The sequence below is a fragment of the Typopeltis vanoorti genome, chromosome 7, assembly GCF_054136105.1.
Source record: "Typopeltis vanoorti isolate ZY-2024b chromosome 7, IOZ_Tvanoo_1.0, whole genome shotgun sequence".
NCBI classification, from domain to species: Eukaryota; Metazoa; Arthropoda; class Arachnida; order Uropygi; family Thelyphonidae; genus Typopeltis; species Typopeltis vanoorti.
The window spans coordinates 10,361,294-10,373,350 of record NC_143555.1 but is presented as its reverse complement, the minus strand read 5'-3'; the positions used below and the strand labels follow the sequence as shown (position 1 = coordinate 10,373,350).

General features: G+C 37.6%; 1 protein-coding gene across 1 annotated transcript in view; it reads left to right on the top strand.

The window, feature by feature from the left end:
* Nucleotides 1–12,057, top strand: part of LOC150104481 (MORN repeat-containing protein 3-like) — a 91,048-nt gene that overhangs the window by 34,986 nt on the left and 44,005 nt on the right. The gene's annotated exons all lie outside the window — the stretch shown is intronic.

Sequence of the window (12,057 nt, the reverse complement as noted above, 5' to 3'; positions counted from 1 at the left end):
TAATTTTGTTAGGTGACTGTTTCATGTGTTTGTGTAGACCGGTATACCGTACCCAAGTAGAGATTTGCAAATACCGTGATAATGGAGTTTCCTTATGTTAGATGGAATCATGTCTTTTACTTGGAAGAGTTTTGCTGTGATGATGCAAAGTTTAGTAAGTAGGTATTCTATATGTTTTGTCCATTTAAGGTGGCAATCTACGTAAAGGCCAAGGTATTTTGCATGTGTTACTGGATTGATATTGGAACATTGGCAGTATTTTTGTAGTTACGAGGGTGGTCTAAAAAGTTCTCGGCCTAACAATGAAAAAACAATTATATAATTTCAAAATTATTTTTATTTTTCAAGATAATCTCCCTTAAGATTAATACATTTATTCCAGCGATGTTCCATCGCCATTATCCCATCATTGTATTGTTTCTCAGTAAGATCTGCAAAATACTCCTCTACAGCTGCAATCATCTCTTGATTTGAAGAAAAATGCTGACCAGCGAGGAAGAGTTTTAGTTTTGGGAAGAGATAGAAGTCAGAGTGAGCCAAATCTGGGGAATAGGGTGGATGTTCCAACAATTCATTGTGCAGATCCCTTAATTTTCCCATTGCCAAAACACTTTTGTGTGCAGGTGCACTGTCCTGATGAAAGATGATTTTTTTCTTCTGCAAACCAGGTCTTTTGTTATAATTTTTATCATCTAGTCTGGTTAAAAGATTGGAATAATATTCCCCAGTTATTGTTTTATCCTTTTCAAGATAATTAATAAACAAAATGCCTTTAGCATCCCAAAACACAGATGCAATAACCTTTCCTGCTGACCTTTCTGACTTCTTTGGCGCTGAACAACCAGCTTCTGTCCACTGTTTTGTAAATTTCTAAATGGTGAATCCAAGTCTCGTCCATAGTAATAAATTGATGCACAAAATCAGTTTTATTCTTGTTAAAATGCTCCATGAACTGTTCAGAGATTTTCATGCAAGTATGTTTGATCTGCTGTGATCAAGTGCAGCACCCATCTTGTACAAAGCTTTTTCATATGCAAAATATACCCTTCATGCAAAATATATCCTACGCGTTCTTTTGAAATGCCTATAGTCTGAGCAATTTCACACACTTTGACTCGCCGGTCATCCAATACAAATTGTGCACTTGATCAATGATTTCTGGTGGTGTTATACTTTTTTGACGTCCTTCATGTGGATCATCTTCAAGGATGGTACAGCCATGTTAAAACTTGGCAGCCAATTTCTTTATAAATTCTTTATAGAATTTTATAATCTCACGATACTCAATTTTATCCATTTCAAGGGATACAAGACAACACTTTTGCTTCAGACAGCTGTATAAAACAAACTACTTGATAGAATGACTTGCAATTTCACATGGATGCTTATGACAGATGTACCAACTTAGAAACAAAAAATCTTGCCGATAGTGCTGCCATCTATGGTTGAGACTGAGAACTTTTCAGACCACCCTTGTAATGCAGCAGTATGTATGACAGTGTAGTGATAGTGGTGGGGGCGCATGATTCTCAGATTATGTACTATTAACATCTCTATCTCAGCGCCTTTGATTACAGTTGAGTTTTTGTAGAAGTATGTTGTGATTTCCTTTATTATTATTATTATTACGGGCAACTCCAAGGAATCCTTAGCCCCATCGAGGGAGGGGGGGGGCCCTAAACATCATGTCAAGAACTATCCAACATTTGCGCAGTATCTATCATACTTTGCTTTGAACTCATTCACAGTCATGGCACCCACAACAGATTCTGGCAGCTTATTCCACTCCTTCACAACTCTCCAAGTAAAAAACCAAGTTCTAACACTTTTGCCAATTACTCTTGCTCAGTTTCCATGGATGGCCCTAGTTTCGCCACCATCACACCTGTTGTAAAAAACTTCCTCTGAATTAATCTTGTAAAAACCCCTCATTAATTTGAATGTCCCAATCATATCACTTGCCTATCAACTGCCTTTTCTGCCTATCAACTAGTTTCTGTAGCCCACAAATCTTCAACTTGTTCTCGTAAACTTCATTCCATAGACCAGCTACCATCTTGGTCACTCACCTCTGGATCCTCGCCACCTCCTCCCCATCACCAAGAAACCCTGGCACCTAGATCTGTGCACAGTTGTCAAGATGGTGTCTTATCAAGGCTTGATCAAGAGGAACAATAACCTGCTTGTCTCTGCTCTTCAAAGTATTCTTCAGTAGCCAAGAGATCTGATGAGCTTCCTTTAGCCACTTTTGCAATGTGCCCCCTAAACTTCAACTCCCTGTTAACTAACACTGCAAAGTCTCTGGCTTCGTCAATTTCCTGGAGTAAGGTTCCACCAATGTTGTATACTGCTGATAATCTTTTCACCTCAAAATGCATAACCTCACACTTTGCCACATTAAACTGACATCCATTCTCCTTGGCCCAGTCTGCCAATCTATCCAGCTCATCCTGCAAAATTTTGACATCATGTGTATTAACTATTGCTCTATCCAACTTTGCATCATCAGCAAATAACTGAATAGTTCATCTCAGATCCTTTTCTATATCATTAATAAACAAATTAAATAGCAGTGGTCCAAGATCAGAACCTTGCAGCACACCACTAGTCCCAGGCCTTCTTTTGTACTCTACTCATGAATAAACTACTCTCTGATATCTCTCCATCAACCACCCTCTATCCCTCTCACCAACCCTATATCCACCCCCATGTTCTGCAATTTACTGATTAGAATTCCATGTGGTATCCTATCAAAGGCCTTTGCAAAGTCCAGCAGTATCACTGTAAACCCATTACCCTTATCCAATTCAACCTTCACTGTATTATAAAACATGAGCAAGTTACTGAGGTATGATCTACTTTTCACAAAACCATGCTGCTCCCCCCCCATACAGTATCCCAATTCCTTCTATCCATTCCTGTATTATGCTCTTGCCCAACTTCTCCAATACTTTTACAATTCCTGATATGCTGATCAGTCTGTAATTTGCAACAGCAGTCTTGGAGCCTCCTTTATGCAATGGAACTAATTTCCCATTGTTCCTCTCTCTCCCTCCCCCCTCTCAGCACTAACACAGAGCTGAGACTTAGATTAAACAATATGGTCACGAGCATTGACAATTACTTTGTCGCTTCATGTAAGACTCAAGCTGGTATACCATCCAGTCCCACAGATGTATTTACTTAAGGTTCTGTAATATGCTATTCACCTCCATTTCATTCATCTCATTTCCTGTATAAGCCATCTGTTCCCTCATTCCAGCAATATCACCACCTGGATGATATATTCTTGCAAAGTGTTCACTTAGTAATTCTACTATTTCGACTGATTCAGTTACCGTCCTACCATTGGTATTCCTTAAAATCATTTTGCCATATACATTTTTTCTTTTATTTGCAGCATATCGAAAGAACTATTCAGGAATCTCTTTAGCCTGCATTGCTACTTCCTTTCATATTCTGCTTTTGTTTTTCTTACCACACTATTTACCCTTCTGGCCTGTGCCTTGTATTCATGTGCCTGCACACCTTTCTCCTTAAATTCCCTCCATAATTGTTTCTTTTTTTCTTTGCAGCTCCAGCTTAATGGTGTTAAGGTTTTGTTTTTATGATCTTCTTGTGCTTTCGAGAGAGCCATGTTAATGTCTGTGTGGACTTCTGGTAGCGTGGTGTCATCTGTGTACTGATATAGTTGACTTCATGTGGCTTGGTTATGAACTTCATTAATGTATATGTTGAATAGAGCAGGTAATAATATGGTGCCTTGTGGGATACTGTGTTTTATTTGTATACCCTGGCTGTAATATGCACCTATTTTTGTTACGCTGTGTGTTGTTTGAAAGATAGTTCATGAACCAGGTATGCAGTGTTCCTCTTATTCCTATTGACTATAGTTTGGTCAGTAATATGTCATGTTCAAGTGTATGAAAAGCTTTGGTTAAGTCAGGAAGTGTAAGGACAGTGTACTTGTTTTTATCAAGTGCTTTGTTTATGGCGTCAGCGATGTCTTCTGATAAAGTGATGGTGCTTTTTGTTTTCTAAAAGTTGTATTGGTTTTGTGAGAAAATGTTGTACTCCTGTAAATAGTTCTGTAGTCTGGTGTATGTTAATTTTTCAAGAATTTTTGAGATGACTGGTAGGTTATCTATTGTCTGTAGTTCTGTGTATCATTTCTTTTACCATGTTTGAAAATTGGCTTAATTATTGCAGTTTTTAGTTGTTGTGGAATAATGTCGGTGTCAAATATTGTTCACAAGTCTCAAAAGTATTGGATTTATTTTAGTTGTTGTGGAATAATGTCGGTGTCAAATATTGTTCACAAGTCTCAAAAGTATTGGATTTATTTGTTCAAAGTGTGTTAAAAGGTCTATGAGTCTTATTTTGTCTATCCCAGGAGTGGTCTTTGGTTTTAGCTGTAAGAGTACTTCCTTCAGTTCCTGTTTTGTTACAGGTGGAAAATACGTAGTTTGCTGTTGACTTTGTGTTTGTAATTTTTGTTGATTGTTGGTAGATTATCGTTTTTGAGTTGTGTGATATTGTTTGTGAAGGCATGGTTGAATGAGTCTGCTAGGTTCTTTTGTTTATAACCGAAGCTTTTTGCAATAAAATCTTGAGCCGAAGTTTTCTTTTTTTGAGTTAGTAATTCGTTAATTGTAGCCATGTTAGCTTTATATTGTCATTATATTCTGTAAATTTTTGAAAGAAGTAGTGTCTTTTATAACAAGTGTTATTGTCATTATATTCTGTAAATTTTTGAAAGAAGTAGTGTCTTTTATAACAAGTGTTACTGGGTGACTTTAGTTTTTTCCATAGATTTTCTTTTACAGTAATACTATTTAGAATGTCGTCATACTGGAAGTTATGAAAGGAAACTGTGAGCAAGAGGGTGAGGAGTGGTTTCTTTGCATGGAGGGTGGTTGAACCATGGAATGCATTGCCTGATGGAGTGGTGAGAGTGAGAACGGTCAATGAGTTCAAGGAGTGGTATGATAGACTTTGTGTTTCTTAAGGGAAGGGGGGGGACCTCCCCTCGATGAGTCTTGATAGACTTTGTTTCTTAGGAAGGACCTCCCATGATGAGTCTTGATAGACTTTGTTTCTTAGGAAGGACCTCCCATGATGAGTCTTGATAGACTTTGTTTCTTAGGAAGGACCTCCCACGATGAGTCTCAAAAGACTCATCGTGGGAGGTCTCAATATTATTATTAGTATAATAATAATTATTATTATAATTAGTAGTATAATAATAATAATAATTTATCCATGGATTATTGTCTGTCACCTCATTTATATAGGCTTTGTTGCTTTTTTGCATATTTCTCTAAACATTAGTTGGAAGTTCTTGCATAAAATTACAGGGTCATTTATTTTGAGGAGGCAATTCCAGTCTGTATTTTCTGTAAGATTGTCGACAATGCTCTTTAATATGATGGAGTTTTATAGAGTTTTGCAGTGTTGTGGGGAGAAAGAAGTGACGTAATGAAACGAAGCTGAGACAAAGTAGTGATCAGCGATTTTGGTGTTAATTACTAATGAGGTGTGTGTGTGTGCCCATATATTGACATGGTCAATGCATGATTGTGTTAGTGAACTTTTGAGTATTTCTTCTCTTGTTGGGGAGTTTATGGTAGGGTTTATGTTATACTGACTTAGTATATACAAGAATTAGGCTGTCCAAATACTATGCATTGTCAACACTGCTATATGGAGCAGAAACCTGGACAATATCAAAATATTGTGAAAATAAACTAAAAGCCTTTGAGATGTGGATCCTCAGAAGAGTCTATGTTTGTCAAGGTGTAGTTGAGCAGTGTTATCAGTGTAAGCCAGTGTTTTTTGATACTACTTATGTTTGTGTGTATGATGGTGAAGTCGGTATTTGTGGAAATGTTTGTCCATTTCTTCAAAGAGTTAAAGACTTTGAAATTTATGTTTTCTGACTGGATATGTTCACCCAGATTTGGGATCTCCATGCTATAGATTTTAGAGATAATTTTAAATATTGCTCTTAAGGATGGGGAGAGTTAATGTACTATATTGGTAGAATAATAATAATATTTTAATAATTTACTAATATTATTTATTAATATAATTTTACTAACATTTTATAACAGAGTGACAGCAGAATTAGGTAAGGGAAATGGCTACACCATGACATTGCCAGACTTCGCAAGGGCATTTGACAGAATATCATATGGAAAACTATTACTAAAGTTGGAGCCAATGAAAATGGATATACAGCTGTGGCATAGAGACAGGCACCAGAGAATAGTATATGGTGGAGTGGAATCTAGGAGAACAAGGGGACTAGTGGAGTACCTCAGGATTCTATATGAGGGCCACTACTCTTTAATTTGTATATTAATGATATAAAGAAATGATTGAAATATGAATTTTATTATTATTATTATTATTATAATAAATATTCACATTTCAATTAAGTTGTTTTTTGCTGGTGATGTAGATAATCCTACAGGATGATTTAAATAAATTGGCATTGTGGGTGAGGGATAATGATTTGTCAATTTAATGTTGCAGGTTATTCACTTTGGGTTGAAAACGTTTTTCAACCCTTTTTGTAAACCTGGTTCTTTAGCTATGAATTTGCACAGTGGTGCACCCAGGGAGGGGGGCCAAGGGGCCCTGATTCCCCCCCCCCCCAAAAAAAAAGAAAAAGGAAATAAACACTAGAAAATTTTCCAAAAATCTTTTCCTAATTAAAATTAATTTTTATTTATGTTGTGTCTTCTATTTCTATACTACTTACCATGTATTGGCAATCACTGCAGATGCTCAGTCATAGGGCATATGCAATGTGTAGTGTGTATTCGTAACTCATCTACTCAACTCAGTCCCTCCCCCACCACCAAGATTAAATCCCGAGTGCGCCACTGGATTTGCATATTTCTTTGAGATAGATAAATAAATTTAGTGAGAGTGGGCAGCCCTGCATGACTCCTTTTTATACTTTTGAATTTGTCTGTTTTTATTTTATTAAATTTGATAGTTGCTTTGGTATCTTTATAATAATTTGTAATAAAGATTTGTCGTTCTGAATCTAGCATCTTAGATTTTAAGATGTTTATCATTTTGTTCCTGTATTTCAGATCCTTATCTACTATTACCCCAAGATCTCTTATTTCCTTTTTCCACCTCCAACAATGTATCCCCACCAAGTGTCAATTCTACATCCCATTTTTGTTTCCCAAATTCTAAAGCTTTACTTTTTGCAATATTGAACTTGCATCCCCAATCCCCATGCCCATTCACTCAATCTGTCAACCTTGTAAGGCCACAACATATTCTCTACTCTTCATACTTCTTCCCAACTTTGCATTATCTGGAAACAACTGAATATCCCCATCCAAATCATCGCCAATATTATTAAAATACAGATTAAATAGCAATGGTCTAAAACAGACCTATGAGGCACACCACTACTGACTTTGTTCCCCCATACACAACTTGCTGATACCTATCAGATAGCCAGTCTTCGATTCAATGACTAATCTAATATTCAGTCCTATCTACTCTAGTTTGACTATCAACTTATTATATAGTAATCTATCAAAAGCCTTTGCAAAATATAAGTATACTACTGTGTATTCCTCTCCTCTATCCAAGGAAGCCGTCACCTTATTGTAACAAGTAAGTAGATTACTAAAACATGATCTTCCTTTAGCAAATCCATACTGTCCATCAAAGATAATGCCATTATTGTGAACCGATTCTGGATCCTAGTTCTCATTCGGTTCTCCAACAACTTAACCACAACACTTGACGCACAGATAGGTCTATAATTTGCTTGAGCTCTATCTCCTCTCTTATGAAGCAATACAATCTTGTCCTTCTACTCCTTTGTAACTCGAAGTAGTCCAAGACTCATATTAAAAAAATATGTCAAGGCAGATGCTAACTCCCTGGCACATTCCTTCAGAATACGTGGCACTATATTATAAATCCCATATATACATACCCCTTGCTCACTTACAGTCAGTCTCTCTCTCTCCTCCCCATCATCAACTGCTCTCAAACTCTCCATGATGTCACATTCACAAGAATGAAAGATCTTTATGAACTGTTCATTAAGTATCTCCACTATAATCTTCTGCAGCAGTTGTCCTTATACCATTTTCTCTAATCAGTGTCATCCTTCAATAATCATTCATTTTTTTTGCTGGCTACATATCGAAAGAACTCCCTAGGATTCTTTTTGGCTTCGTTAGCTGCTACTCATACTTCACTTTTGCTACCGTTACCAAGTCACCCTCCTTGCCTTGTATTTGTAATCCTCATGGAACTAGTTATTACCACTTCTCTTATGCTGCCTTCATAATGCCTTCTTCCTCTGTATCAGATGTTTAATCTCTTCATTCATTTATTTCACACCTAGCTTATTTAACCGTCTGACCATTGGAATACATTTAGACATTGCTTCTACTAGATACTTGAATATACCCCAAGCTGCACTTGATCTCTTTTACAGCTAACTCCTCATTCCATGCTACACCTTCAAGCTGTCTCCTGAGCTCCTCATAATCACCCCAACCTTATAGTTCCATGTATACCCTTTTCTCCAGTAAATCACCCTCCAATTGGTGAGATCGACCATGTAATCACTTCATGGTCATGCTCACCAACTGGAGGGTGACTTGACACCTCATTTATAATAACATCCTCTGATGAGATGGTCAAATCAAAGACCCTCAATCCTCGTGTGCCCTCTGTTACATACTGTCTGAGGTAGTTGTCCCTCAAAAACTTAAGAAACCCATTTTCTTTACATCCAGTTGCTATCTCATCTTTCCAGTCTGTATTGCCATAGTCAAAATCGCCCATAATGATCACCCTTTTCTTATGTGCTTGGCTAATTAGATAATACATTTCACAGTAATTACTATCCACATTACCAGGTCTATAAAAATATCTGACTAAGTATTTCATTCTATTCACTTGTATCTCACACCATACTGCCTCAAAACTACTGGCACTATATTCATCTTGCATCTTTACTTTGTATGGACATAACTCTTTCTCTATCATCAATAGCACTCCCCCTCCCTTTTTACCGTTTCTATCCCCACGAAGCACATCATACCCTTCCATCTCTCTTCCTGTCAGGATGTCGTCCTCATCTAACCATGTCTCACTTATTCCAACAATTTTTGAGTGAACAGACTTGATTAATGCAACCACGTGATTTGCCTTGTTTCTTACACTTCTAGCATGTGTCTATAAACACAGCAACCTTATTCCTGAATCTATAGCTAATTCCACTGATACCACTTATTTGATGTGACTTCTCCTTATTCATCTTAGCACATTCTTCAAATCCAACTGTTTTCCCTTGATCACAAGTGATCCCCTTCCCTTTTTGTCTACACATGCATTCACATCCTCTTGGAGCATCTATCTTTGTTACACTGATGGCTTACATCTGTCCACCCTGAGCCTCCCTGTTTCTTGTCTGTCTTGCACACCTGTCTCTGTCTCTATACTCATACCACTCATTTCTTCATTCATAACCCCTCTTTAATCTCTCCTGTCTTACTTTCCCGTTCTTCCACATCGCTTCCCACTTGATCAGATTCATTCTCTGCATTCACTTCTCTACCTTCCAGTAGCAGTTTCTCCAAGCAACTCACATCAAAACCACTCAAATGCAGTCCATCACTCCTATACAGTACATTTTGTCCTTCAAACTCATTCCACACATTAACAAGCTGCACTCCTTTCTCCATACACATTTCTGCTAACATATCATTCATAATGGCGCTAGCGTCGCCGTAGCACGTGGCGGTGAATTTGAGCTGTGCAGAAGAAAGTGATTTTTAATCGGTGAATAGTCCGCTTTTTTCCCCGTTTTTCTACGTTTTTGAGTGCTAAATTGTTTCTCTGAATACGAGTGTACTTCAGTGGTTGTTTTTTGGAAGTTAGTTGCTGTCGCGATATAATATATTTTGGTACCGTCGGAATCGAACGCGTAACAGTGGAAGACAAAACGAAGCTAAGTTACTGTATTTAGTTATATTTCATTTTATTTAATTATATTTAGTACTTAAATGTTCTGATGTTTGTACTTTTTTTCCTCTTATTTATTAATTGAATAATTATTAAAGATTAGGGTATAATTTGACAAAACACATCACAGATAAGTAATGGCACCTGTGCGAAGGAAAATGGCGGCCAGTAATGAAGGTTCACCATCGTTATCAAAGAACGGTAGCATAAAAGAAATGAGTCAGTGTACTAGCTGTGAAATGTACGCTTTGCGGAGTGCGGTCGGAGTGTGGTTAGATGATAATAAAGGATTGAATGTGTGTAGAAAATGTAGGGAGAATGCGGAATTGAAGTGTATTTCGGATCATGAGTGTGATATTTTTGTCAACCTTCAGAATGAAGGAAACAGGGATATGACAAGAAACGGCAAGGTTGTACATGAAAATTGTGAGAGTGTGAATGTAGAAAGTGTGAATGATAGTATAAATGGTTTCTCAGAGAACAAAACAGATGAGATAGATGCATTGAGTGAGATCGCATTGTTGAATAGTGCGATAGAAAGAGCAAAACAGCAGCTAGAGTGCATGAACAAAAGTAGACTGAATGAACCAACCAATAATAAAAGGTATGACAGGAAAAATAGACGTATGAATGTGAACATGAACAAAATGAAGGATAGAGTGCTGTATGGAGACTCGTTAGTAGAGGATTTGACAAAATCGTACCAACCTGGTGCGACCATAAAGGACGTAACTGCGTCTATTAGAGAGCAAAAGGAAAGGGTGAAAGAAATGATTGTTGTGGCAGGTACGAATGATTTGAAAGGAGATAAAATGGAAATGATAGAAGACCTGAATGAATTGTTTGAGGTAGCAAAAGAAAAGAGTGAGAGAGTCAGAATGATTAGTCTTTTGCCACGGTATGACAGTGAAATGTTTAAAAGGAGGGCTAAAATTGCAAATGACTTTATGCGTGGGTTATGTATGACGAGTGGTGTGGAATTTGTGGATGTGTGGAGTGAGTTTGATGGGCGAAAGGATCTATATAAGATGGATGGCTTGCATTTGAATGGTTACGGTGTAAGAAGACTTGAGAAAGTGTTGCTGAATGTAGTGGATGTGCAAATTCAGGGAAACTAGATTTGTTAAGGGGGGGGGGAGTAGAGATACAGTCCTTATGGAGGCAGTTGAATGTAAGAATGAATATAATATGCCAGAGCAAATAAGGACAACAAATCTGAGTGGGATAGTTAATATAAGGCATCAAGGTAGGGTTGGGGCTAATGGGGGTCTTAAATTCATGTACACTAATACTAGGAGTATTAGGTACAAGAAGGAAGAGTTTTTGGCCATGGTTGGCACTTCCAGACCACAGGTTATAGGTATTAGTGAAACATGGCTGACTGTAGATGATATAACTAGTGGGATTGAATGTGATGGGTATAGTGTGTTCAGGAATGACAGAGAGAATAAAATGGGGGGAGGAGTATTGTTGATGATAGCTGATGAGCTCCAGCCAAGGAGAATAGAAGTTGAATTGCAGGATAGAGAAAAGAGCACATTTGAGGCCATTTGGTGTGAGATTGTGGCTAGCAGAACTAAATATACAATTGGGTGCTGCTATAGACCAGGTGATGGAAAAGATGGTGGTGACAGTATGCACAAGCAAATAGAAGAAATGGGTGGAAGGAGGGTGATTATTATGGGAGATTTCAACTATGGTCGCATTGATTGGAGTGAGGAGAGGACACACGGGAGGAAGGAACTGGATTTTATGTGGTTATTAAGGGATAACTATCTGCGACAGCATGTAATGGAAAATACTAGGGGTCAGAGAGTGCTTGACCTAGTAATTACATCTGAGGATTTGGCTGTAACAAATATGACCACATTGCCACCAATCGGTGAGAGTGATCATAGGGTCTTAACTTGGGAGGTGGCTAAAGGTGTAGAATTTTCAATTAAGACAGGGTACATGTGGAATTATCGGGCTGGAAAGTATGACAAGCTTAGGAGTTTGATTGGTTCAGTGCCATGGCATGTACAACTGCAAGGACTA